This window comes from Chiloscyllium punctatum, chromosome 36, assembly GCF_047496795.1.
Source record: "Chiloscyllium punctatum isolate Juve2018m chromosome 36, sChiPun1.3, whole genome shotgun sequence".
Lineage (NCBI taxonomy): Eukaryota > Metazoa > Chordata > Chondrichthyes > Orectolobiformes > Hemiscylliidae > Chiloscyllium > Chiloscyllium punctatum.
The window spans coordinates 64,783,256-64,808,081 of record NC_092774.1 but is presented as its reverse complement, the minus strand read 5'-3'; the positions used below and the strand labels follow the sequence as shown (position 1 = coordinate 64,808,081).

General features: G+C 46.4%; 3 non-coding genes across 3 annotated transcripts; all 3 read right to left on the bottom strand.

Annotated features, from left to right (window-relative positions):
- Positions 1–4,758: 4,758 nt before the first annotated feature.
- Positions 4,759–4,830, bottom strand: trnae-uuc (transfer RNA glutamic acid (anticodon UUC)). Its single transcript has one exon. It is a non-coding gene; the product is annotated as a tRNA-Glu (tRNA).
- Positions 4,831–7,324: 2,494 nt separating this feature from the next.
- Positions 7,325–7,398, bottom strand: trnan-guu (transfer RNA asparagine (anticodon GUU)). The gene has a single exon. It is a non-coding gene; the product is annotated as a tRNA-Asn (tRNA).
- Positions 7,399–23,577: 16,179 nt separating this feature from the next.
- trnae-uuc (transfer RNA glutamic acid (anticodon UUC)) lies at positions 23,578–23,649 on the bottom strand. The gene has a single exon. It is a non-coding gene; the product is annotated as a tRNA-Glu (tRNA).
- Positions 23,650–24,826: the final 1,177 nt, after the last annotated feature.

Genomic DNA, 24,826 nt, shown 5'->3' with positions numbered 1-24,826 from the left:
CCAATGTGGTTGAGACCATATTGCGAGCAATGGACAAAATCTTATAAATAGATTGCATAAGTCTTAGCCTGCCAGAATTATTTTCTTTTATTAAATTAAAGAAAATTTTTATTCAATTGGATGACTGCATGAAACGGTTTGTTGGTCAGATTTGAATAATCACTCCCAAATGAGACGATGCCATGAATATCAGTGAACTGCTCCTTTTGTTAAAAACCACAAGTTCTTGATTTATTTTCACAACTTACTGGTATTCACACCTGCACATTCAATGTCAAACTCTGACATCAGAAATTAAATTACAGCATTAATGTTGACTTGAAATATTCGAACAAACAAATTAATAGCACACAGTGAATCACAAGTCTGATTAATCTGAAATTAAATTTGACCAAACAAATATAAAATCAAGATGGGAGATAAGAAATGGGGGAAGGGCAGAAGGCGAGAAATGCAGCATCATAGAAAGTGCTCCCCCAGAGTGTGCATTTTACCAACTACCACTGCAAAATATAAACACTCTGATATGATCCTTCGGATTTAATGTAAACCATAGCCCCATACAGAAGGTACCATTTAAATGAGTCAAAAATACAAGCATTGAGCAAATCCAGCTTCCAGCCTTACCCCCCCCCCCCCCTCTTATTGGAGCTTGGACCTTCCTCCAGCTCCCGGGGGTTGTTGAACCCCTGGGCTCCAGCGGCCGCGCCTCCATTGAAGAAGCTTTGGGAAGCAGATGCAAAGGCAAGATGCAGAACAGAGAACCTTTGTATATGAAAGCAGCTTACAGAGACATTGAGCAATAGAATCACATGGTTTTTACCCATCGACCTCTGGGTTATCTACCCACCACACTCACGCAGCAATTCTCTACTTCTGTGCTCCCAGCAGCTGGATCGTGGATCAGTTTAAAGGAGGTTCTATATCTCTGATTACATCGGTACACAAGGCAGTGAAGAAAGGTTTCAGCACACTGGCCTTCATCAGTTAGGGAACTGAGTATAGATGTTGGCAAGTTATGTTGTAGTTATACAGGACGTTGATGAGGCCGCACCTGGAATATTGTGATGAGTTTTGGTCCCCTTGGTGTTCTGACTTCTGACTTCTTCAACTCTGGGTTTGTGTTGAACTTGATGGGATACTTTGTCCAACTCAGCATGTTTAAACAGTATCTCTCAGAGGGATTCATCTGAAACTTTTCAGGAGGTGAGTTCAACAAGATTGAACTATTCAAAGTTACTTGGACTCTATTTTAAACTTACATCAGGACCAGTAGTCAGAGACACGTACAGCATGGAAACAGACCCTTCGATCCAACTTGTCCATGCTGACCTGATATCCTATATTAATCTACTCCCATTTGACAGCACCTGACCCATATAGTCTGGCAGCTCATTTCATATATGTACCACCCTCTGCATGAAGAAGTTGTCCCTTTAATTTGTTTCGCCTCTTACCCGAAACTTATGCCATCTAGTTCTGGACTCCCCTACCCAAGGAAAGGACATTGTCTATTACCCTGTCCATGCCCCTCATGATTTTATAACCGCTATTAGGTCACTTCTCTGCCTCCGATGCTCCAGTGAAAACAACCGCACGCTATTCAGCCACTCCCTGCAGCTCAAACCCTCCAATCCCCAGCAACATTCATGTAAATCTTTTCTCATAGATAAGTCACTCTTTCAGTCCTGAAGGAGCGTTAATACCCAAAACGCTGACTACTCCACATCCTGGTGCTGCCTGGCTTGCTGTATTCTCCCAACCCCCGGCTTGCCAACTTCGGGTTGCAATGTGTAGTGGCTCAGTGATTATCACTGCAGCCTCACAGTGCCGGGGACCCAGATTTGATTCCAGCCTTGGGTGGCTGTCTGTGAGGAATTTGCACTTTCCCCCAATGTCTGAGTGAGTTTTCTCTGGGTGGTCCTGTTTTCTTCCATAAACCAAAGATGTGCAGGTCATGTGGATGGGCCATGCTTAATTGCCCATAGAGTTAGGTACATTAGTCAGAGGGAAATGGGTCTGGATGGGTTACACTTCAGAGGGTCGGTGTGGACTTGTTGGGACAAATGGCCTGTTTCCACACTGTAGCTAATCTCATCCAATACTTTTGTTACTAACGAATGGCAGAGTAGGCCAAACTTCTTCTCCGATGGTCTTGCGGTCTTAGGTTTCTCTGGATCATTTCATTGGCAATGTGCAGTCCCTGGCTCAATGAGCAACAGTGTCCACTGAAGGCAAAGCTCATAGAATCATAGAACCCCCACAATGTGGAAACAGGTCCTTCAGCCGAACACATCTGCACTGATCTTCCGAAAACTAACCCACTCAGATCCATTTTCCTACCCTCCATAACTTGCACACAGACTCCCAAGGGTGGAATTATTCCGGTTCCTGGTGCCATGAGGCAGCAGTGCTAACCGTGAGCCACCATGGAGTTGTGATTTTGGGGTGTCGGGAAGGCAATTGCAGTCCAGCAGAAGACTAAAACAGCCCACCTACTCTCCCACTGCACCCACTGTCAGAACTGGCAGGAGGTTCAGACCTGGGAGGTGTCTGAAGGCATCATCACTGGTAGGATCTGATTGCTGGGAGCGCTGGTGCCCCCGCTGGTGCTTCCGCAAGTTGTAGGAAAACATGAACCTCTTCCCACACTCGGTCCAGCTGGAGGGCATCTCCCAGGTGTGGGCGCATTGGTGCTTCAGTAGGGCAGAGGAATTGCTGAAGGCCTTCCCGCACTTAGGGCAGCAGAATGGTCTCCCCTCCTCCGCCACTGTCCCCCCCCACCCCCCGCCCAAACCGCCGTGTGGTCCAGCTGGTGATTCAGCAGTGTGGAGGAGCAGGTAAAGACTTTCCCACATTCGGGGCAGGAGAAGGGCTTCTCCCCGGTGTGGATAGACTGGTGCCTCAGCAGGGCTGAGGAATTGCTGAAGGTTTTCCTGCACATAGGGCAACTGAACGACCTCTCTACCATTTGGACACACCAATGGGCCAGTACGTCGGAGGAAAGAGCAATGCCCCTCCTGCAGTTGGGGCAGAAGAACGGCCTCTCAGTGTGGACCCACTGGTGTCTCAACAGGTGGGAAGAACTGCTGAAGGCCATCTCGCACTTGGGGCTGGAGAACAGCCTTCCCCGGTGTGGACCAACTGGTCCGTCAGCAGGGCAGAGGAATCACTGAAGGCCTTCCCACACTCAGGGGAACAGAAGGGCCTCTTCCCCTCTATGGACTCATTGGTGCTTCAGAACCCTTTCAAATTTCACAATATCCTTCTGATTGGAGGGACACCAGAATTGCACACAATATTCTAAAAGTGGTCTCACCAATGTCCTGTACAGCCACAACATAACTTCCTAACTCCAATTCAGGCAGCATCCAAGCAGCTTCGAAATCGACGTTTCGGGCAAAAGCCCTTCGTCAGGAATAAAGGCAGTGAGCTTGAAGCATCGAGAGATAAGCTTATCTCTCCATGCTTCAGGCTCACTGCCTTTATTCCTGACGAAGGGCTTTTGCCCGAAACGTCGATTTCGAAGCGACTTGGATGCTGCCTGAACTGCTGTGCTCTTCCAGCACCACTAATCCAGAATATGGTTTCCAGCATCTGCAGTCATTGTTTTTACCTTCCCAACTCCAATACTCAGTCAGAGGATTGGGAAAGCTTTCAAAACCCACAAAAAACAAACAGGAAAGAATGGAGGGACAAACCGAATTTTTGAGAGTGAGCTTGGAAGCATCACTGAGAAATCGGCGGAATGGGTTTATTGGGGACGCGTTCTCCTTAATTACACTATATACGTATTTCTCTTGTGGTCTTCGTAGTTTCTCTGTGCTGCAGTGTGTAGTGGCTCGTTGAAATAATGTCCTGATGCAGCTTCGTTTGTGGGTGTTGGGATGATTGCTTCTGTGGTTAAGTATTTGGTTTGTGTGTGTTGTTTTTCTGTAGATGCTAGTTTGAAGTTCCTCATTGACTGTTCGCTCGACTGTGACATCTAAGAATGCAGTTTATTGTTGTTCTCCTCTTTTTCAAACTAGGAGCCCCCCTCAGGCCATAGTCTCACTACTTGGAACACCAATATACAGACTAGTCAAAGGCCTCTACTGAGGACTAAAACACCAAGTCGAAGATTCATGCCACTCCATTTACTCCATCCAAGAATTCCTGAACACCAAAGGTGGAAGAGGATGGAATAATGTTGTCCTTTGACATAACAGACCTGTTCACATCCATTAACATCAACGTGGCCAAAGAAAACTGAAGACACTACTCGAAGAACTAAAGACAAAAACACAGAACCAACTTCAGCAGCAAAGATAACACTGTCAACCTCGTGGAACTGTGCCTTACCACCCACTTTATATTCAGTAACAAGCCCTACAAACAAATCAACGAAACGCCCATGAAACACTTCTGTCATCAAAAAATGAAACAAATTAGAGGAAACCTACAACACCATCAACAATTATCTTCCTGGCATAAAATTCACAAAAGAGGAAAACAACAACAAAGTGCCATTTCTAGAAGTCACAGTGGACCGACCAGTCAATGATAAATTCAAAACAGCCGCTGCAGGAAAGCAACACACGTGAACCAAGTACTTAGCTACAGAAGTAATCATCCCTACACATACAAACAAATCTGAACGAGGGCACTATTTCAACGAACCACAACACAGTGCAGCACCCAGTGACTACGAAGACCAATAACTCACTCTACAGCGCATTTAAGGAGAATGGGCAGCCAAAGAAACACACTGCAAATAGCTTCGCTGGCCGGGAATCGAACCCGGGCCGCAGCGGTGAAAGCGCCGAATCCTAACCACTAGACCACCAGCGAGACAACATTGAAGCTTGACAGCTCTACTGAAAATTGCTTCCCTGCCCGGAAATCGAAACCGGGTCACGGCAGTTCGAAGGCTTCCACCAAAGTTGTTTCTTGTATCCATTGCTCCCGATGCGGTCTCCTCTACATTGGGGAGACTGGAGCCCCGTCGCAGAGTCAAGTCACAGCGTTTGAGGGAGCATCTCCAGTATACCCGCAATAATCAACCCCATCGCCCTGTGGCCCAACATTTCAACCTCCCCTTCCACTCTGCCAGGGACATGCAGGACGTGGGCCTCCTCCATCGCCCCTCCCTCTCCACCCGATGTCTGGGGGAAGAACACCCCAACTTCTGCCTCAGGTACATTCAACTCCAGGACATCAATGTGGACTGCACCAGTTTCCTCATTTCCCCTCCCCCCACCTTACCTGAGTTCCAACCTTCCAGCTGAGCGCTGTCCTCAGGACCTGTCAATCTCCCTTCCCACCTATCCGCTCCACCCTCCTCTCTGACCTGTCACCTACGTCCCCAACCCCATTCACCTCTTGTCCTCCTTGCTACCTTCGGCCCAGCACCCCGCAATTTATCTCTCCACCCCTGGAAGCGTCCTGCCTCTATTCCTGATGAAGGGCTTTTGCGCGAAACGTCCATTTTCCTGCTCCTCGGAAGCTGTCTGACCTGCTGTACTTTTCCCTCACCACTCTGATCTAAACTCTGGTTTCCAGCATCTGCAGTCCTCACTTTTTCCGACCCAATAAACCCAGTGTGACGATTTCACATCAACAAACTGACACAAGTAGACACAACGTCTACAGAAACCCTAGCACATTACTTTACATTAACGACATCTGGGAAATGATGTCCAGACAACCCAACCCTCTCAGCATCATGGTAGCCCACAAACCTACCAACACACTTAAACAGCGGCTAATGAACCTGAAATACCCGATACAAACAACCAGAAAACGAATGTAATTTACAAAATACCATACAAGGAAATATATACATGAACTCTGCCACACAGGTCTCTATGGCAAAAAATGCTGGGATGAGATAAGGAAGATTTTTTTCAGCCAAAACGAATCGGCACTGACTGGACAGCCATTTAAAATCAACGCTGTCTGCCCAGGATGGAAGATCCGAAGGGATGGACAGTTTTCTTCTTTCCTGAAGACTTACAAAGCTGAGACTGGGTTTTGGTGTTTGTTCCCTTTCCACTCCCAGGAGCCGCAGTGGTTGAGGCGGTGAGTTGGGGAAAGTGAAATGTGCCCATGAGCAGCGTGTGGGACTATTTCAGCTTCCTCTCCTCTGACAGCGCTGTGACTTGACTCTGATGTTCTCAGGGAGATTTCCCGACGCGAGACAGTGAAAAGAGTCTCGTTCCCGCAGATCGGGAATTCAAACCGTATGCCGGCTTCAGGACAATGAGAAAGATTAATTGGGGTGTGTGAAGAAGCTGTGAGCTGCATTTCAAACAGGTGGGTGGAGTCAGATGAGTCATCCATTGGACTCCTGACACTGTGCGGACCTGACGCCGCCATGCTGCAGAGTTCTGACGTTAACACGGACATGCGCAGCAATGGGAACATTCACAAGAGGAACAGCCAAAGATAATCACCGTCACTGATTCCCTTCCTTAGTCCCAACTTTGTGAAGCAGTATCTTTCACTGGCAAATAAAACACCTTTGTCCTCAGGTGCCTGCTTCATTTAGATCACGACTTCACGCCCCTCACTGTTCTATTCTCATTTCCAAACTCTTGGCTCATAGCCTCAAAAGCAGCTCTGTGGGTATCTGCTTGTTCCACCCTGACAGGCAGTGGGTTGCAGATTCCCGACCAGTCCCAATGTGATTGAAATATTTCAACCCCTCCACTGATTGCATTTAAAAAAAACCGTGGAGCAATCTCCCTTTTCTTTTGACGTCGTTTCTCAACTGTAGTCGGCAGGGATCACACCTGCGTGGGGAAACCGCAATGGATTTCATGTCCATCGCATTAACCACTCGACCCATCAATACAGAACCACAATGACAGCTTCATTTCCCAGGTCTCTCTGCCTGTGGAGCTGAGAAAGAGTGAATCATCGCAGAGTTTGTTTGAATCCAATCACTTCACAGGTTTCGAAAGGGTTAAATATCTGCAAATGGCGAGTCTGGGTGTTTCATCCCGAAAGATGAAATGGACGTTCAGTCAAAAACAGAAATTGCAGGAGCACCTCAGCAGGTCAGGCAGGATCTGTGGAAAGAGAATCAGAGACAACATTTCAGAACTCGTTTTTTGCCTCATCCAAGTACAGCCAAACCTGCTGAGTTTTTCCAGCAGTTTCGCTTTCTGTCTCGGATTCTCAGCATCCGCAGTCCTTTACGTTAGAAATTCAATAAATTCAGAAACCCCTTTGTCCTGCCTCAGTGGAGAAGATTTCCGTTTGGGAAACATTTTCCTGAAACCATTAAAAACGTGCATCTCCGCAGCCAAGAAAGCGGTAGGAGCGAGAACAAGAAACAACCCGTCCCTGGGTGGTCTCGAACCACCAACGTTTCGATTAACAGCCGAACGCGCTGACCAATTGCGCCACAGAGACAGGCCCGAACGCTACTGGCAGTGTCTTTGAGGAACCTACTATTCAATTCATAGTTCAACCCGCCCCGCCCAAAAATTACCATTGTCTTCTATCGGTTTTATTTTTCCATAATAAAGACTTGGACATACATTATGGAGACATGGGGACAGCCTGATCCCACCATCTGCAGGCACATCCATGTCACGAGGAACGAGCTCTCCTACACCGGGACCGTCGCCCTCCGAGCCTTTCAGTGTTTTGCCTCTTCCCGAATTTTCTCATTGGCCCCGAGCCGAGAATGGGTTTGAATTCCTGATGTGCAGAGAATTCGTTCAATGTCTCGGGTCAGTTCATCTCCCGAGAATATCAGAGTCAATCAGCCTCTTAAACAAGGGGACGGTGTCTGGACAGTCTCTGCTCAGTCCGTCAGTTCATCCTTCATTCTCCTCTAATTCCACTTCCCAAAGAGTTTCTAAAGATTCACAAAGCTGGAGACTGGGATTTATGTTTTACTTCCTGAACATTTTTCCACCTGCTAACTGACAATATTTTGCCAAAACCTCTGCCCCATTGTAACATTTGCATCATGTCCAGGGATGAGCAATTTCCATTTTGTGGAGACATTCCCAAGTTTGGGAATGTTCTCTTTGGAGCAAAGAAGGTTAACTGGAGATTTCCAGGGGTTTCTGTCAATGATGGGAGAAGACGTGGTGTTTTCGCTGCTCGTTGGATGCTGCCTGAACTGCTGTGCTCTTCCAGCACCACTAATCCAGTATTTGGTTTTCAGCATCTGCAGTCATTGTTTTTACCTTGTTGATTTTAACCCTACTGCGAATCCTCTTGCAAGGATGCCTGCCTTGAAGAAGTTTTCCTCCTCTCTACAAGAATCTCAGGGAGTCCCTCTCCCACGGCAACTCCCAGGTCATTTCCTCTGCTCTGAAGCTCTTCAACCATGTTGTGAAACAAACTCGGTACCACATCCACATTTGCCTCGTTTCTAACTTCCAGCTCAGTTACTGTCTCCTTGACTTGTCCGACCTGCCTATCTTCTTTTCCACCTATCCACTCCACCATCTCCTCCTTGACCTATCACCTTCATCTCCTCCCCCACTCACCCATTGTACTCTATGCTACTCTCTCCCCACCCCCACCCTCCTCTAGCTTATCTCTCCATGCTTCAGGCTCACTGCCTTTATTCCTGATGATGGGCTTTTGCCCGAAATGTCGATTTCGCTGCTCGTTGGATGCTGCCTGAACTGCTGTGCTCTTCCAACACCACTAATCCAGTATTTGGTTTTCAGCATCTGCAGTCATCGTTTTTACCTTAATGATCAGAAGAACCTATTGCCACTGACTAGGGTCAGTTACCAGAGGACAGGGATTGCAGTTCTTTAATGGAAAGCAGCATTTGTGTCGAACAAACACAGCGAATACTGCAGAAAGCCAACGGGTCGAGTAGCATCAGTGGAAAGGTAAACAGAGCCGACGTTTTGAGTGTGCTACGGTTTTTGTTCAGAACTCAGTGTTCTGCCTCTTCCCGAAGTTGGTCCAGGTCTGTGTCTCAATTGACAAACACATGGCAAGTGCAGTGCTGCAATGTGAAGTTATAGCCTTTGCTGTTTAAAAAAAAGCAGTGCATTGTTGAAATGGTGACATATTGGAATGTGGAGAAAGTGAGGACTGGAGGTGAAAATCGAAAAATGTGGCACTGGAAAAGCACAACAGGTCAGGCAGCATCTGAGGAGCAGGACAGGGAACGTTTCGGGCACGAGCCCTTCATCAGGAATGATGTATGGATGTACTAAGGGGTCTCAGAGTCCCTCCACACCAGTCAATGCCAGTTGTCGGGCAGATGCAGCAGGCAATGAGCGAGGCAAGTGATATATTACGAAGAGGAATTGAGTTCAGAAGTGGGGTCACTGAACATATTCAAGGCTAAGTTCATCTGAGTTTTGAACAACAAAGAAGTGGATGCTTATCGGGGGAGGTAAGAAAATGGTTTTAAGACCAGTACAGATCAGTCACAGAGTCTGACAGCACTGAACAGACCCTTCATCCAACTAGTCCATGCTGAGTATGTTCTCAAACTAAACTCGGCACACCTACCAGTGTTTGGCCCATAAACCTTCGAAAGTTTCGTATTCATGTACTTATCCAAATATCTTTTCAACGTTGTAACTGTACAGGTATAAAATCATGAGGGGCATGGATAGGATTAATAGACAAAGTCTTTTACTGGGGTGGGTGAGTCCAGACCGAGAGGGCATGGGTTTCGTGTTAGAGGGGAAAGATACAAAGAGACCAAAGGGGCAACTTTTTCACGCAGAGGATGGTACGTTTATTGAATGATCTGCCAGAGGAAGTGGTGAAGGCTAGTCCGATTGCAACATTTAAAATGCATTTGGGTAGGTGTATGATTAGGAATGGCTTGGAGGGATATGGGGCCGTGTGCTGTCAGGTGGGACTAGATTGGGTTGGGATAGTTGGTCGGCATGGACAAGTTGGACCAAACAGTCTGTTTCTGTGCTGTACATCTCTATCTCAATGTTCAACATACTCAGTGACCTGGCCTCCACAGTTTTCTGTGACAATGAATTCCATAGATTCACCACTCTCTGGCTAAAGAAATTTCTCCTAATCTCCATTCTCCCTTTATGCTCAGGCTATGCCCATTGGTATTAGTCTCTCCTCCCAATGAAAACATCTTCCCAATATCCACTCTGTCCAGGCCGTTCAATGTTCTGTCCGTTTCAGTTAGATCCCCCTTGAATGTGGGCCTGTTAATCAGCATGAACCAAACCCTTCAGATTGAGGACATCCGTGATTAGATTCAACAAAGTGAGAACGGAGGGCGAGAGTTTGGGATGGAGATTTTCAGCTTTTAGGGAATAACGTAGGAAAGAAAGTTTAATATAAATTATAATTGATCAGATGAGCCGATGGGCCAAGGATTGTGGATGGAGTTTAATTTAGACAAATATGAGCTGTTGCATTTTGATGAGGCAACTCAGGGCAGGACCTATGTGGTTAATGGTAAATTAATGGAATTCTGTGCTCAAGGAAGCAGTAGAGGCAGCTTCATTAAGACACTGTTGGATGGGTTTTTTGCGAGGTAAGGGAACTCAGGGAAGTTGGGATAATGCAATTAGGAGGAGCTGAGACGATTGATCGATCCGCCATGATTTTAATGTATGGCGGAGCAGGGTCGATGGGCCAAATGGCCTACTCCTTCTATTACTTTGAAACGATAACCCTGCGTTTCCCATGGCCAACCCACCTAACCTGCACATCCCTAAACACTGGGCAATTTAGCATAGCCAATCCAAATCAAGGCCAGTGAGCAATGTAGTGATGTGGAAACCAAACACCAGAGAATGATAGAAAGGGACAAGAAGAATAAATGTACTAGCAATCAAAACTGGATTCTAACCATCACAAAAAATAAGACTAAAAGCTCAGTATATGAATGTGTGCTGCATTGTAACAAAAGCGAATTAATTTACTGCACACATTGTAGAGAATAATTATGATCTGAGACTCCTTACAGAGATATGGCTTCAGAATGGCAAGGATTGGATCCGGAATATCGAGGGGATACGTGGCATTCAAGTCGAGTGAGAGGCTCAGTAAAGGTAGAGGGTGGGCACTGCTAATCAAAGCACTGATAACATGGTAGTCTGGTGTCAGCTCGGATTTCAGGTCCTGATTTCTCTGTCCTCTGATCTCCCTCTTCCCACAGGGTTAAATATTATCTGTTCTCAGCTCTGCTCGATTTCTGTTGAAGCTTTGACCCCCTTTTACACCTTCTGGAGCAATAAAATATTCTGAGCCTCCTGGGAATGACACCTTATCTATACCCCTTCTGATTTTAAAAATCTCTATAAGGTTAACTGTCAACCTCCTCGGCTCCATTGGAAAAATGTCCCAACTTCTTCTTAACTCAAACCCTCCATTCCCTGCAACACGCTGGAAAGGTCGGGAATAGGGAATTGCATCAAATCACATAAATGTACTGTCTGAAACAATCTAGCTGTGTTCTGGCCTGAGATATTGAGAGTCCCTGGTGTAAGTAATTACGAATGCAATAATTTTGGTCACAGAATTGAACAATCATTTTGCAACAAAGGGATCTACTCTGATAAGGAGGTAGTGGTCATTTCTAGGGTAAGTGAACAGTTTGTAGATCAGGGAGATGAAGTTCCAGACACTTGGGAAGGGCAAGAAATGAATTTGATAAATAAGACAAAGAACTGTGGATGCTGGAAATCTGAAACAAAAACTGAAAACACTGGAAAACCTCAGCAGGACTGGAAGCATCTGTGGAGAGAAAGCAGAGTTAAAGTTTCGAGTCCAACAACTCCTCTTCAGGATTCTGAAATAGTTTGTGAGAACCCCTTAAGTCATCTGCCGAGCTTTAAGACCATAATACACAGGAGCAGGCTGAGGCCATTTGGCCCATCGAGTCTGCTCCACCAGTCGATCATGGCTGATATGTTTCTCTATCCCATTCTGCTGCCCTCTCCTCATAACCCTTGACCCCTTATTAATCAAGAACCTATCTCTGTCTTAAATGCCCGAAATGACTTGGCATCCTCAACCCTTCTCCGAGTGGAAACATCATCTCCACGTCCACACTGTCCAGTCATAGAGTAGCACAGCGCTGCCTGACCCACTGTGATCTCCAGCATTTGTTGTTTTCAGGAAGGATTCCAGCATCTCCAACAGCGCGTTTCTAAATTTTGTGCCCAGTTGGTTAGCTCTCCCTGGATCCCGTGAGATTTAACCTTACTCAACAATCCACTGTGTGGTACAATTAACAAAGTTCCCAGCCCCCACTTCTTTCCGCACACATGGGCCGCACGATGGATCAGTGGTTCGCACTGCTGCCTTACAGCGACAGGGATCCACTTTCGATTCCAGCCTTGGGGCGACTCTCTGTGTGGATTTTGCACATTCTCCCTGCCGTGTCTGCTGGGTTTCCTCTGGGTGCTCTGGTTTCCTCCCAACATCTAAAGGTGTTCAGTTTCGGGAGAAGTGGCCATACTAGATGGGCCCATAGTGTGCAGTAAGTGTAGTGGAATGGGATAGGGGAATGTGTCCACATGAGTTACGCTTTGGATGGTCGGTGTGGACTTGTTGGGCTGAATGGCGTGTTTCCACATTGCAGGAATTCTACGTGGCATTCCCCCAACTCCAGAGTCTCAGCAGCCTTGGCTTTTCCCATGGACAGTGTGGGGGAGGGAAACAATGTTTTACACGGGAGTAAGGTTCTGTGAGTGTGAAGCTAAAAGGAAACGCAGTGCATTGCTTGAGCTGTTTTCCCCGGTATACCAGAGGCTGAGGGGTGATCTTACAGACGTTTATTGAATCATGAGAGGCATGGATAGGGTAAATAGACAAGGTCATTTCCCTGGGATGGGAGAAGTCCAGAACAGGAGGATAATATGTTTGAGGTGAGGGAGGCAAGTGTAAGGAATGATCTGCCGGAGGAAGTGGTGGATGTAGGTCCAATTATAACATTTGAAAGGCATCTGGACGGGTATATGAATAGGAAGAGTTCAGAGGGATATGGGCCAAGTGCTGGTAAATGTGACGAGATTAATTTAGGCTATGTGGTGGGCACGAATGATTTGGCCTGAAGGACCTGTTTCTGTGCTGTGTATCTCTATGACTCTGGCTTGCCCGTCATGTTTGCCCTGCCTATGTGTTCAGTTTCTGTCTGGTGTCGGTGTCAATGCCTTGATATCTCATTTCCTCCATCCCCCCACTTCCACCTCCCCAGATGTTAACCATTTCGTGTCTGGTTGTTTCTCAAGAAGCTGCATTGAAGGTTCATCCTGAATTAACACTTTTTTTTGCTTCCCAAAATCAGACTTACTCACTCCTAGATGTCGTGAAAGATACTAACTTTCAGGTGGAGGTATCCTAAATTCAGAGGTGTCTGTCTTGATGTTTTCACTTTTCGGTCTCTGTAAGATCCTGAATCAGTACCGTCGGGTGAATTAGTTTGAGCGGAGTGAGAATAGAGGGATGAAAGGGAGTGCGATGGGACTTTCAATTTTGTGGAAAAAGAAAAGAATATTCTGCAGAAAGTAGAATTGCTTGTTTGGAATTTCTAACCTGGACTGACAGTAATGTCTTTTGTAATCTCTTTTTACAGATTATTTGAAGATCTGAAGACGGACGTTTCAATATCAATAGATGAAGAGCTTTGCCTGAAACATTGACTCTGCTGCTCCTCCGATGCTGCCTGATCTGCTGTGCTTTGACTCTGACTCTCCAGCATTTGCAGCCCTCAATTTCACGTCAATGTCTGGCAGTCACTGAATCCATCGGGACGATAACAATTTTCGACTATGATTCTGTGAGAAGGAAACAAGCTTTTTGGTTCCTCTTTCATTACGTTTTCAGCATCAGTGAGACTGGCTGAGAGACCCGACTATTGCAGCACTCTGATTGTGGAGCCAGTAAACGTTATACAGATTGGGAAGTGGAATTCACGGCAGGGAGGTGCTGTACACGCGTTTGTGTGCAGCTGAAGCTTCGGTCATGGAGAAACCCAAGGAATCCCGTCCCGTGGAGAAACCATGAAAATATGGCGACTGTGGGAAAGGCATCCGTTTCCCATCTGACTTGGAGACTCATGGGCGCAGTCACACCGGGGTGAGACTGTCCTCCTGCTCTGAGTGCGGGAAGACCTTCAGCAATTCCTCTGTACTGCAGAGGCACCAGGGGGTCCACACAGGCGAGAGGTCATTCTCCTGCCCCGAATGCGGGAAGGCCTTCAGCTATTCCTCCGTCGGACGGACCCACCGCCAGGTCCACATATTAGAGATGCCCTTCAGCTGCTCCAAGTGCGGGAAGGCCTTCAACGATACCTCTGCCCTGCTGAGGCACCAGCGGGTCCAGACCGGGGAGAGCCCGTTCTCCTGCCTGAAGTGTGGGAAGGGCTTTACCCAGGTATCCCACCTTCGGGTCCATACGGGGGAGAGGCCTTTCACCTGTCCAGAGTGCGGGAAGGCCTTCAGCAATTCCTCCCACCTGCTGAGGCACAGGTGGGCCCATACCGGGGAGAGGCCGTTCACCTGCCCCGAGTGGAAGCGGAGGTTCTCATCATTCTGCACCTTGCAGAAGCACCAGCGGGCACACCAGTGCTCCCAACAATCTGATTCTGCTGGTGAAGCTGCTGTGGGTCACTGAGAGGACTGAACCCCTGCACATTCTGACAGTGCTTATAGTGGGAGAGTCGGTCGGTTTTTATTGTTTTATGCCGTCGTGCTCCCCCACCCCTGCAACTTTGCTTCCATTGGGCACTGCTGCTCGTTGAGACCAGGAGCTGTTCTCTCCAGATTCTACTGTCCTGTTAAAGAATTGTTGTCTCTTTCTGTGAATGAGTCCCAGCCTGTAAGAAACAGCTGAATACTGGGGTGTCTATTCACATTCAGCAGTGACTTTTAAATTAGATTTACAGTTACGTGTCTGTGAAACAGTAATAGTCCAAAGATTGCACAAAGGCTTGGCAATCCTATGTTGGAAACTGTTTGCTTGAATTGGTATGTTTTAAAAAATTTTTTTTAATTTGGCGCTGAAGTCTCTGTCTCTGAGATGGTGGGGGACTTGATCAAAGGGTTTAAATCATTGCTATTAATTAAATTATCTTCTTTAACTTTGCCCTAGAAAATTTGCCGTATTTATAATTGTTCGTTTTTGTTTAAATTATAATGTTGATGTGCAAGACCTGTTCTTCACCAAGTCTGGTTTGGGACAGTTGAGAAATTGAGGGATATTGCATGTTTAAATTTCACTGTGTTGTGAATCTGGTGTCAGTGACAGTCATTTGTATTGGGTTGCTTACCCTTAGTTGTCGTGTCTTCCAAACCAAGTATTCACTATGGTAGTGAGTTCTGCAGTCTCACCACACTCTGAGGTTTTTCGTGAAATCCTTAGTAGAGAATTGTAAGGGAAAATGTTGACGAGGGCAGAATATAGGGTCTTAACTGCAAATGTCAGGAAGACATTCGACAAAGTAAAAACATGACAATGTATAGACAAATAAAGAACTTTGACAGCAATAAGGAGGTCACACGTCAGAGTTCAAGATAATGGTCGTGACAAAAAGAAACAGTACTCGGCAAATATTGGATATTGTAATTAAGCAAGTTTCTAGATGCTGTAGTTGGTTGAATACGATAATAAGAGATGAAATAACCAAAACCACTCATGTAATTTGATGTCGATAACCATAAAGCAAGTGCATAGTATTGATTATTATAGGCCAATTGCGTGCAAGTAGGCCATTCAGCCCATCGAGTCAACATTGACTGACCGTCCCACCCAGACCCAGTTCGTTACCCTATCCCTGTAACCCTGCATCTCCCATGTTCAGTCTACCATCAACTGCATGTCCTTTGGACCGTGGGAGGAGGCCAGAGCACCACAGGAAGCCAACGCAGACACAAGGGGAGAATGTGCAAACTCCACACAGACAGTCTGCCCGAGGGTGGGATCAAACCCAGGTCACTGATGCCGTGAGGCAGCAGTGCTCACCACCGTGCCACCACCACATGCTGCTCTCTAAACAAGTGAATTTCAAAGACTCGGGAACACTTGAGAGAAAAACAAAACTCTCCTATCTTAAATGAGAGACTAGTCTCTGGCTAGAATTGAGTTGACATTACATTTGCATTAAGTCCTCTCCAGATGTTATACAGCTCCATCGGATCATCTGTTTCTTCTAAACTCAAACTGATACAAGCCCAGCCTGACATCCCCTTGTCCCCGATTATAAGTTGAGTAAATGAGCGACCCTCGACCTCACTGGCATGACAAAGGATGCCCTCAATCCAAGTTGACCTTAACTGTCCAACCTCTTGACCTCCACGCCACAATGTGGTCAGCCGCAACTCAGCCCTGAACGAGAGCAGAGGAACTGAATAGACAGCAGTGAGGTGGACATTGCATTCTCAGGGAATATTGTTCAAGTGTGAAATTTGTTCAGCTCACATTCGGATCACTGCAGGGACTATGTCTTTGATCCAAATAACAGTCTAGTTTTGTTGTACATTGTGTGTGTTTTATCTGTGTTTCACTACATGATTTTCTGTTGCTGTCATTCCCATTAGGATGTGTGAATTCAGTACCAGATAATACTTCAGTTCTGAATTTTCCTTGAGGGTTAGTGTAGGACGTACTAAGTGTCAGTCAGAATGGAAGAAGCTCTACTGTTTATTTAAACCTCTGCTGTCATTGTCCTGGGACTGTATGAATGGGGAAGTGTAGAGGAAGGTTTACTCTGTATCTAACCCAATGCTGTGTCTGTCTTGGCAGTGTTTGTTGGGGACAGTGTTGAGGTAGCTTCACTTGAAATTCAAGAGTAGAGGAAGCTTTATTCTGATTGTCATCCCATGCTGTCCTTGTCCTGGGAGGTTTAGATGGCATCTATAATTGAAGTGAATGCAGACTTGGCTGTGGGAGTGCAGGGTACTTGTACCTGAGCACACCCATCTTTGAGATTGCTGTGCTGATCAAGACAATCTCAGACACCTTCATGCACTTTTCCAACCAACCACAGGGTGGTTAAGGATGGGTATAAATGCTGGCATTGCCAGCGATGTCCACACCCCATGCATGAATAAATACTTTCTGTTTAAAAGTTTACATTCACGTTCCAAACCTTCTAATGTATGATTACTTACATGGAAAATTCTTGTCTGTTTGTAATTTCATTTTAAAACATAGGAATGTGTCAACCATGTAGAAATATAACAAGAAAAACAAATGGAGAATTTAACAGGTAATGAGCAGGACCAGAATGCTGAGTCAGCCTGACCTCCATGGCTGAGAGAGTTCTCTCAGATGTTGAAGTTACACCAGTGCCTTTTACTCTTGCAGCTTCCCCAAAAGTTTGTCCCTGATGTAAGATCATTCAATGACCCGAAGTACGAACTGTTTTTATCTCCATAACTGGTGCCAGACTTGCTGAGTAATTCCAGCCCTTCTGCTCGACCCTTTTATGGGATTTGAGCTTCCCTAAGTCAGTGTAATGAAGAACTGCAGATGATGGAGATCTGAAACACAAAAATGCGTTAAATGCTGGAGAAACTCAATAGGACTGGCAGCACATGTGGAGAGAGAAGCAGAGTTAGTATTTCAAGTGCTGTGACCCTTCTTCACAACTGTTCTGGACTCAAGCCAGGATATTGTCTTTGTTTCTTTCTCTGTCTCTCCACCAGTGTTGCCAGACTGGCTGAGTTTCTCCAGCAATTTCTGTTATGACACTTTCACACGGTTGATATTTGTTATCCATCCCTAAGTGCAAGGTGCCTTGCTTGTGCCAATTCAGAGGGCAGTTTAAGAGTCAACCACATTGCTGTCGGTCTGGAGTCACATGTAAGTCAAACCATGCAGGGATGGCAGTTTCCCTCTTGAAAGAACATTGGTGAACATGGGTTTTTAGGACAATTGACGTCAGTGTCATCGATACCATACTGAGACTTACTTTGTGTTCCCCATTGATGATTTGAATTATTCTCATCTCACCTCTTGCTGTGGTGGGATTTGAACTCATGTTCCCTGGATTACTCATCCTGTGACGTTATGACTACACTGTTGTTTCCCATTCGTTGCTATTTTGTGTTTGTTGTTCACGTCTTTGTCTTCTGATGTTTGGGAAATTGAACCTGTTTAAAAGATTGCCCTAAACTTGTCCCTTTGACCAAGTATTTTGTCACCTGTCTCATCTGTGCTCCGGTCTTGTGATTTTTAAAGGAATTCTCATAATGTTCACGTGAAGCACTTTGAGATAGTTAACTGTACCACAAGTATTATTTCAATGCAGCTTGTGTCCCTATCTTAATATCTGAAAGTACAGGGTCATATTTTAAATGTAGAAGACAAAAATGAGGATGATTTCTTTTCTTTCTGAGGGTTGTGTGTCTTCTTCAAAAGGCAGTGGATTCAAAATCTTTAAGGCAGAGGTAGATAGGTTCTTGATAACCAAGGGGATGAAAGATTGTCGGGGATGTGTTGGAATGTAGAGTTGAGGTTGAATTCAGATCAGCCATGATCTTATTGAATGCTGCAGCAGGCTCGAAGTGCCGAGTGGCCAACTCCCGCCCATTATATGTTTGTATCAATCAGTCTGTGTCTCCCCTCTGATAGCTATGAACTGGGTAATTCCTTTCCAATATTGCCCCTTGTAGACAGTTAATTTCACACCGATGGCCCCCTATTGGGAGCAGGCACATTGTAGCAATTGCAGTATTTCTTGTGTTAATTTTGTTGCTTCTTACTCAGTGTTGCTGAGAATCTTCAAACATAAAACCAAAACACTTCTATTATTATCGCACGAAAAGAAGTGTTAATTTGGATGTAACATTGTTGAATTAGCCATTCCCATCTTTTCCAGAATTCTGTGTTTAAAGCCCTCGAGTCTGGTTTCCACCCCTGAAACAGTTCTTATCAAGGTGATATTTGACATCCTTTGTCACGGTGACAGGGATGAACATTCCCTCGTCGACCTGCGGACAGCCTTGATCAGGGTTAATGACAGTACTGACCCTCTCTAGCATCACTCTATCCTCTGGGAGGGTATGATTTTAGCGTCTTCCGTTCTGATTTGTTTTACCGTAGCTGCTGGTGTTGGCATCTATACTAATGATATCCAACTGTACCTGAACACCACTTCTCTCCCGACTCCTCTGTCATTCATAATTTACCAATAATTTTACCTGAATGCCTGCCCAATTTCCAGCATTGGATAACCATAAACATTCCCTTAGTTAAATGTTGTGAAGTGTGAAGCCATTGTTTTAGTCCCCAAGTTCGACCTGAGCCCCCGTACCCGCCCCCCACCCCCCCACCCCCACCCCAGTAACTCTGTTGACAGCCTTTATGTCACTTTAAAACTAGGATGGATAGATTTGTGAAGAGTCAGGGGATGAACAGTTGCAGGAAAAGGGCTGGAAAGTGACTGTGGGGAATGCCAGATCACCCAGAATCCTACTGAATGGAGAAGCAGGCTCAACGGGCTGAATGGTATATTCCTGTTCCTATTTCTTATTGTTCCCGAGCCCTTACCTCTGATCCAGGACACTGACTTCAGTATGTGCCATTACTGAGAGTTCTGATGTTCCCTTGTGTAACATCAACAACTTAACAGTTGCTAAAACCTCTTGTTCCTTTGTTACCTCTGAACACAATAAGCCAATGTGTTCAGGGGAGGCGATGGCCGACTTTATTGTCACCAGACTATTCACCCAGGTAATGTTCTAGGGACTTGTGTTCAAAACCTGCCACGGCAGATGGTGGAATCTGAATTCAATATAAATCCGGAATTAAGAGTCTAATGATGACCTCGTTGTGGTTTGTTGTAAAAACTTATCTGGTTTCGTGCTGTCCGAACCTGGTCTGATCTACATGTGATTCAGATCCACTGTCAGCTGGTTGAATCTTCACTGCACTTTCAATCAAAACCTCCACTATAACCTCCCTACTTTTATACTCCATTTAAAGGTCAATCTCCCTTTTGCCTTCCCTATTAGTCACTGTGCTCCCAGAAGCAGGATTGTGGTTCAGTGTAAAGTAGGTCCTATATCTCTGATTACATCGATACACAATGCAATGTAGAAAGGTTTAGGCACACTAACCTTCATCAGTTCGGGAATTGAGTATAGATATAGTTATGTTGTAGTTATACAGGACGTTGATGAGGCTGCACCTGGAATATTATGATCAGTTTTGGTCCCCTTGGTGTTCTGACTTCTGACTTCTTCAACTCTGGGTTTGTGTTGAACTTGATGGGATACTTTGTCCAACTCAGCATGTTTAAACAGTATCTCTCAGAGGGATTCATCTGAAACTTTTCAGGAGGTGAGTTCAACAAGATTGAACTATTCAAAGTTACTTGGACTCTATTTTAAACTTACATCAGGACCAGTAGTCAGAGACACATACAGCATGGAAACAGACCCTTTGGTCCAACTTGTCCATGCTGACCTGATATCCTAAAGTAATCTAGTCCCATTTGACAACACCTGACCCAAATCCTGTGAAGTTGTCCCTTTAATATATTTCGCATCTCACCCTACACCCTTGCCCTCAAGTTCTGGACTACCCCATCCCAGGGAAAAGACCTTGTCTATTACCCTGTCCATGCCCCTCATGATTTTGTAACCTCTATGAGGTCACTCCTCTGCCTCTGATGGTCCAGCCTCTCCCTGTAGCTCAAACCCTCCAACCCCCAGCAACATTCCCGTAAATCGTTTCTCACAGAGAAGTCAACGTTTCAGTCCTGAAGAAGGGTTAATACCCAAACCGCTGACTACTCCACATCCTGGTGCTGCCTGGCTTGCTGCATTCTCCCAACCTCCTGCTTGCCTACTTCGGGTTGCAATATGTAGTGGCTCAGTGTTTACCACTGCAGGCTCACCGTGCCGGGGACCCAGGTTTGTTTCCAGCCTTGGGTGGCTGTCTGTGAGGAGTTTTCATATTCTCCCAGTGTCTGCGTGGGTTTTCTCTGGGTGGTCCTGTTTTCTTCCATCGTCCAAAGATGTTCAGGTCATGTGGATTTGTCATGCTTAACTGCCCATAGAGTTAGGTAAATTCGTCAGAGGGAAATGGGTCTGGATGGGTTACTCTTCGGAGGGTCGATGTGGACTTGTTGGGACAAATGGCCTGTTTCCACACTGTAGCTAATCTCATCTGCGCTACTATTGTCACTAACGGATTGCTGAGTAGACTCGATGGGCCGAATGGCCTAACTTCTGCTCCGATGGTCTTGCGGTCTTACGTTTCTCTGGATCATTTCATTTGGCAATGTGCAGTCCCTGGCTCAATGAGCAGCAGTTTCCAATGAAAACAAAGCTCATATGTTGGTTGAACTCCGACAGTGTGGAAACAGGTCCTTCAGCCCAACACATCTGCACAGATTCTCCGAAGAGTAACCCACTCAGATCCATTTTCCTATCCTCCATAAATTGCACACAGATCCCCAAGGGTGGAAGTATTCCGAGTTCCTGGTGCCATGAGGCTGCAGTGCTAACCCTGAGCCACCATGGGGTTGTAGTTGTGGGGGGTTGGGCAGGCAATTGCCGTCCAGCAGAAGACTAAAACAGCCTACCTACTCTCCCAGTGCACCCACTGTCAGAACTGGCAGGAGGTTCAGTCCTGGGGGGTGACTAAAGGCAGCGTTACCGGTGGGATCTGATTGCTGGGTGCGCTGGTGCCCCCGCTGATGCTTCCGCTAGTTGCAGGAAAACATGAACCTCTTCCCACACTCGGGCCAGCTGAAGGGCCTCTCCCCGGTGTGGACACACTGGTGCTTCAGCAGGGCGGAGGAATTGCTGAAGGATTTCCCGCACTCAGGGCAGCAGAAAGGCCTCCCCTCTCCACCCCCCATCCCCCCGTGTGGACCAGCTGGTGCTTCAGCAGTGTGGAGGAGCGGGTAAAGCCCTTAGCACACTCGGGCAGGAGAATGGCATCTCCCCGGTGTGGACGGACTGGTGCATCAGCAGGGCTGAGGAATTGATGAAGGACTTCCTGCACTTAGGCAACTGAACGACCTCTCCCCCATGTGGACCCACCAATGGGGTAGCAGGTCGGAGGAAAGTGCAAAGCCCTTTCTGCAGTCGGGGCAGAAGAACGGCTTCTCCTCAGTGTGGACCCACTGGTGTCTCTGCAGATGGGAAGAACTGCTGAAGACCATTTCGCACTTGGGGCCGGAGAACATCCTTCCCCGGTATGGACCAACTGGTGCGTCAGCAGGGCAGAGGAATCACTGAAGGCCTTCCCACACTCACGGCAGCAGAAGGGCCTCTTCATCTCTGTGGACCCTTTGGTGCTTAAGAACCCTTTCAAATTTCACAATATCCGTCTGATCGGAGGGAGACTAGAATTGTGCACAATATTTCAAAAGTGGTCTAACCAATGTCCTGTACAACCACAACACAACCTTCCAACTCCAATACTCAGTCAGAGGATTGCGAAAGCTTTCAAAACCCACAAAAAACAAACAGGAAAGAATGGAGGGATAAACCGAATTTTTGAGTGTCACCTTGGAAGCATCAATGAGAAATCGGCAGAGAGGGTTTATTGGGGACCCGTTCTCCTTAAATACACTATATACGTATTTCTCTTGTGCTCTTCGTAGTTTCTCTGTGCTGCAGTGTGTAGTGGCTCGTTGAAATAATGTCCTGATGCAGCTTCGTTTGTGGGTGTTGGGATGATTGCTTCTGCAGTTAAGTACTTGGTTTGGGTCTGTTGTTTTTCTGTAGATGCCAGTTTGAAGTTCCCCATTGACTGTTCGCTCTACTGTGACATCAAGGAATGGCCCTCTGTTGTTGTTCTCCTTCCCTTCAAACCAGGAGCCACCCTTAGACCATAGTCTCAGTACTTGGAACACCAATATACAGACCAGTCAAAGGCCACGACTGAAGGCTAAAACACCTAGTCGAAGATTCACTCCACTCCATTTACTCCATCCAAGAATTCCTGAACACCAAAGACACTGAGATAGAAAAGGATGGATTAATGTTGTCCTTTGACATAACAGCCCTGTTCACATCCATTAACATCAACGTGGCCAAAGAAAACTGAAGACACTACTCGAAGAACCAAAGACACAAACACAGCATCAACTTCATCAGCAAAGATAGCACTGTCAAGCTCGTGGAACTGTGCCTTTCCATCCACTTCATATTCAATAACAAGCCCGACAAACAAATCAACGAAATACGCACGAAACCTCCAGCATCAGGATTCCTCGCAGAAGCAATAATGCAGAAACTCGAACAGACAGCCCTTCCAACGATCCAACCCAAACTTTGGGTCCGCTACAGCGATGACACTTTTGTCATCAAATATTGAAACAAATTAGAGGAAACCTACAACACCATCAACAATATCTTTACTGGCATAAAATTCACAAAAGAGGAGAACAACAACAAAGTGCCATTTCTAGATGTCACAGGAGAGCGAACAGTTAATGGTAAATTCAAAAAAGCGTCTCTCGGAAAACAATGCACGCGAACCAAGAACTTAACCACAGAAGCAATCACCCCGATGCATACAAACATATCTGAATCAGGACACTATTTCAACGAGCCACGACACACTGCAGCACCCAGGAACTACGAAGATCAATAAATAACTGTCTAGAGCAATTACGAAGAACGGGGAGCCTAGATACCCCCTGAAAACAGTTTCCCTGACCGGGAATCGAACTCGGGACGCGGCGGTGAAAGCGCCGAACCCTAACCACTAGACCACCAGGGAGTTGCAAGCACAGCCTGATAGCTCTACTGAAAATTACTTCCCTGCCCGGAAATCGAATCCGGGCCGTGGTCGTTCGAAGGCTTTCACCTGTGTATCCAACAATGTCATTTCTTGTATCCATTGCACCTGATGCAGTCTCCTCTACATTGGGGAGACTGGAGACTCCTCGCAGAGTCAAGTCACAGCGCTTGAGGGAACATCTCCAGGACACCGGCACCAATCAACCCCATCGCCCTCTGGCCCAACATTTCAAACCCCCTCCCACTCTGCCGAGGACATGCAGGTCCTGGGCCTCCTCCATCGCCGCTCCCTCCCCACTCGATGCCTGGAGGATGAACGTTTAATCTCCCGCTTGGGGTAAATTCAACCCCAGGCCATCAATGTGGACTTCATCAGTTTCCTCATTTCCCCTCCCCCACCTTACCTCAATTGTAGCCTTCCAGCTCAGCGCTGTCCACATGATCTGTCCTACCTGCCAATCTCCCTCCCCACCTATCCGCTCCACCCTCCTCTCTGATCTGTCACCTCCATCCCCACCCCCATTCATCTATTGTACTTTTTGCTACCTTTGGCCCAGCACACCCCAGCCCCAATTTATCTCTCCACCCTGGAGGGATCCTGCCTCTATTCCTGATGAAGGGCTTTTGCCCGGAACGTCGATTTTCCTGCTCCTCGGATGCTTTCTGACCTGCTGTGCTTTTCTAGCACCACTCTGATCTAAGCTCTGGTTTCCAGCATCTGCAGTCCTCATTTTTGCCGACCCAATAAACTCAGTGTGCCAATTTCACATCAACAAACTGACACAAGTAGACACAACGTCTGCAGAAACCCTAGCCACATTACTTTACAATAAAGACATCTGGGAAATTATGTCCGGAAAACTCAATCCTCTCAGCATCAAGGTAGCCCACAAACCTACCAACACAACTTAAACAGCGGCTCATGAACCTGAAATACCCGATACAAACAACCAGAAAACGAATGTAATTTACAAAATACCATACAAGGAAATATATACATGAAATCTGCCGCACAGTTCTCTGTGGCAAGAAATGCTGGGATAAGATAAGGAAGATTTTTTCAGCCAAAACGAATCGACACTGACTGGAGAGCCATTTAAAATCAACGCTGTCAGCCCACGATGGAAGATCCGAAAGGATGTACAGTTTTCCTATTT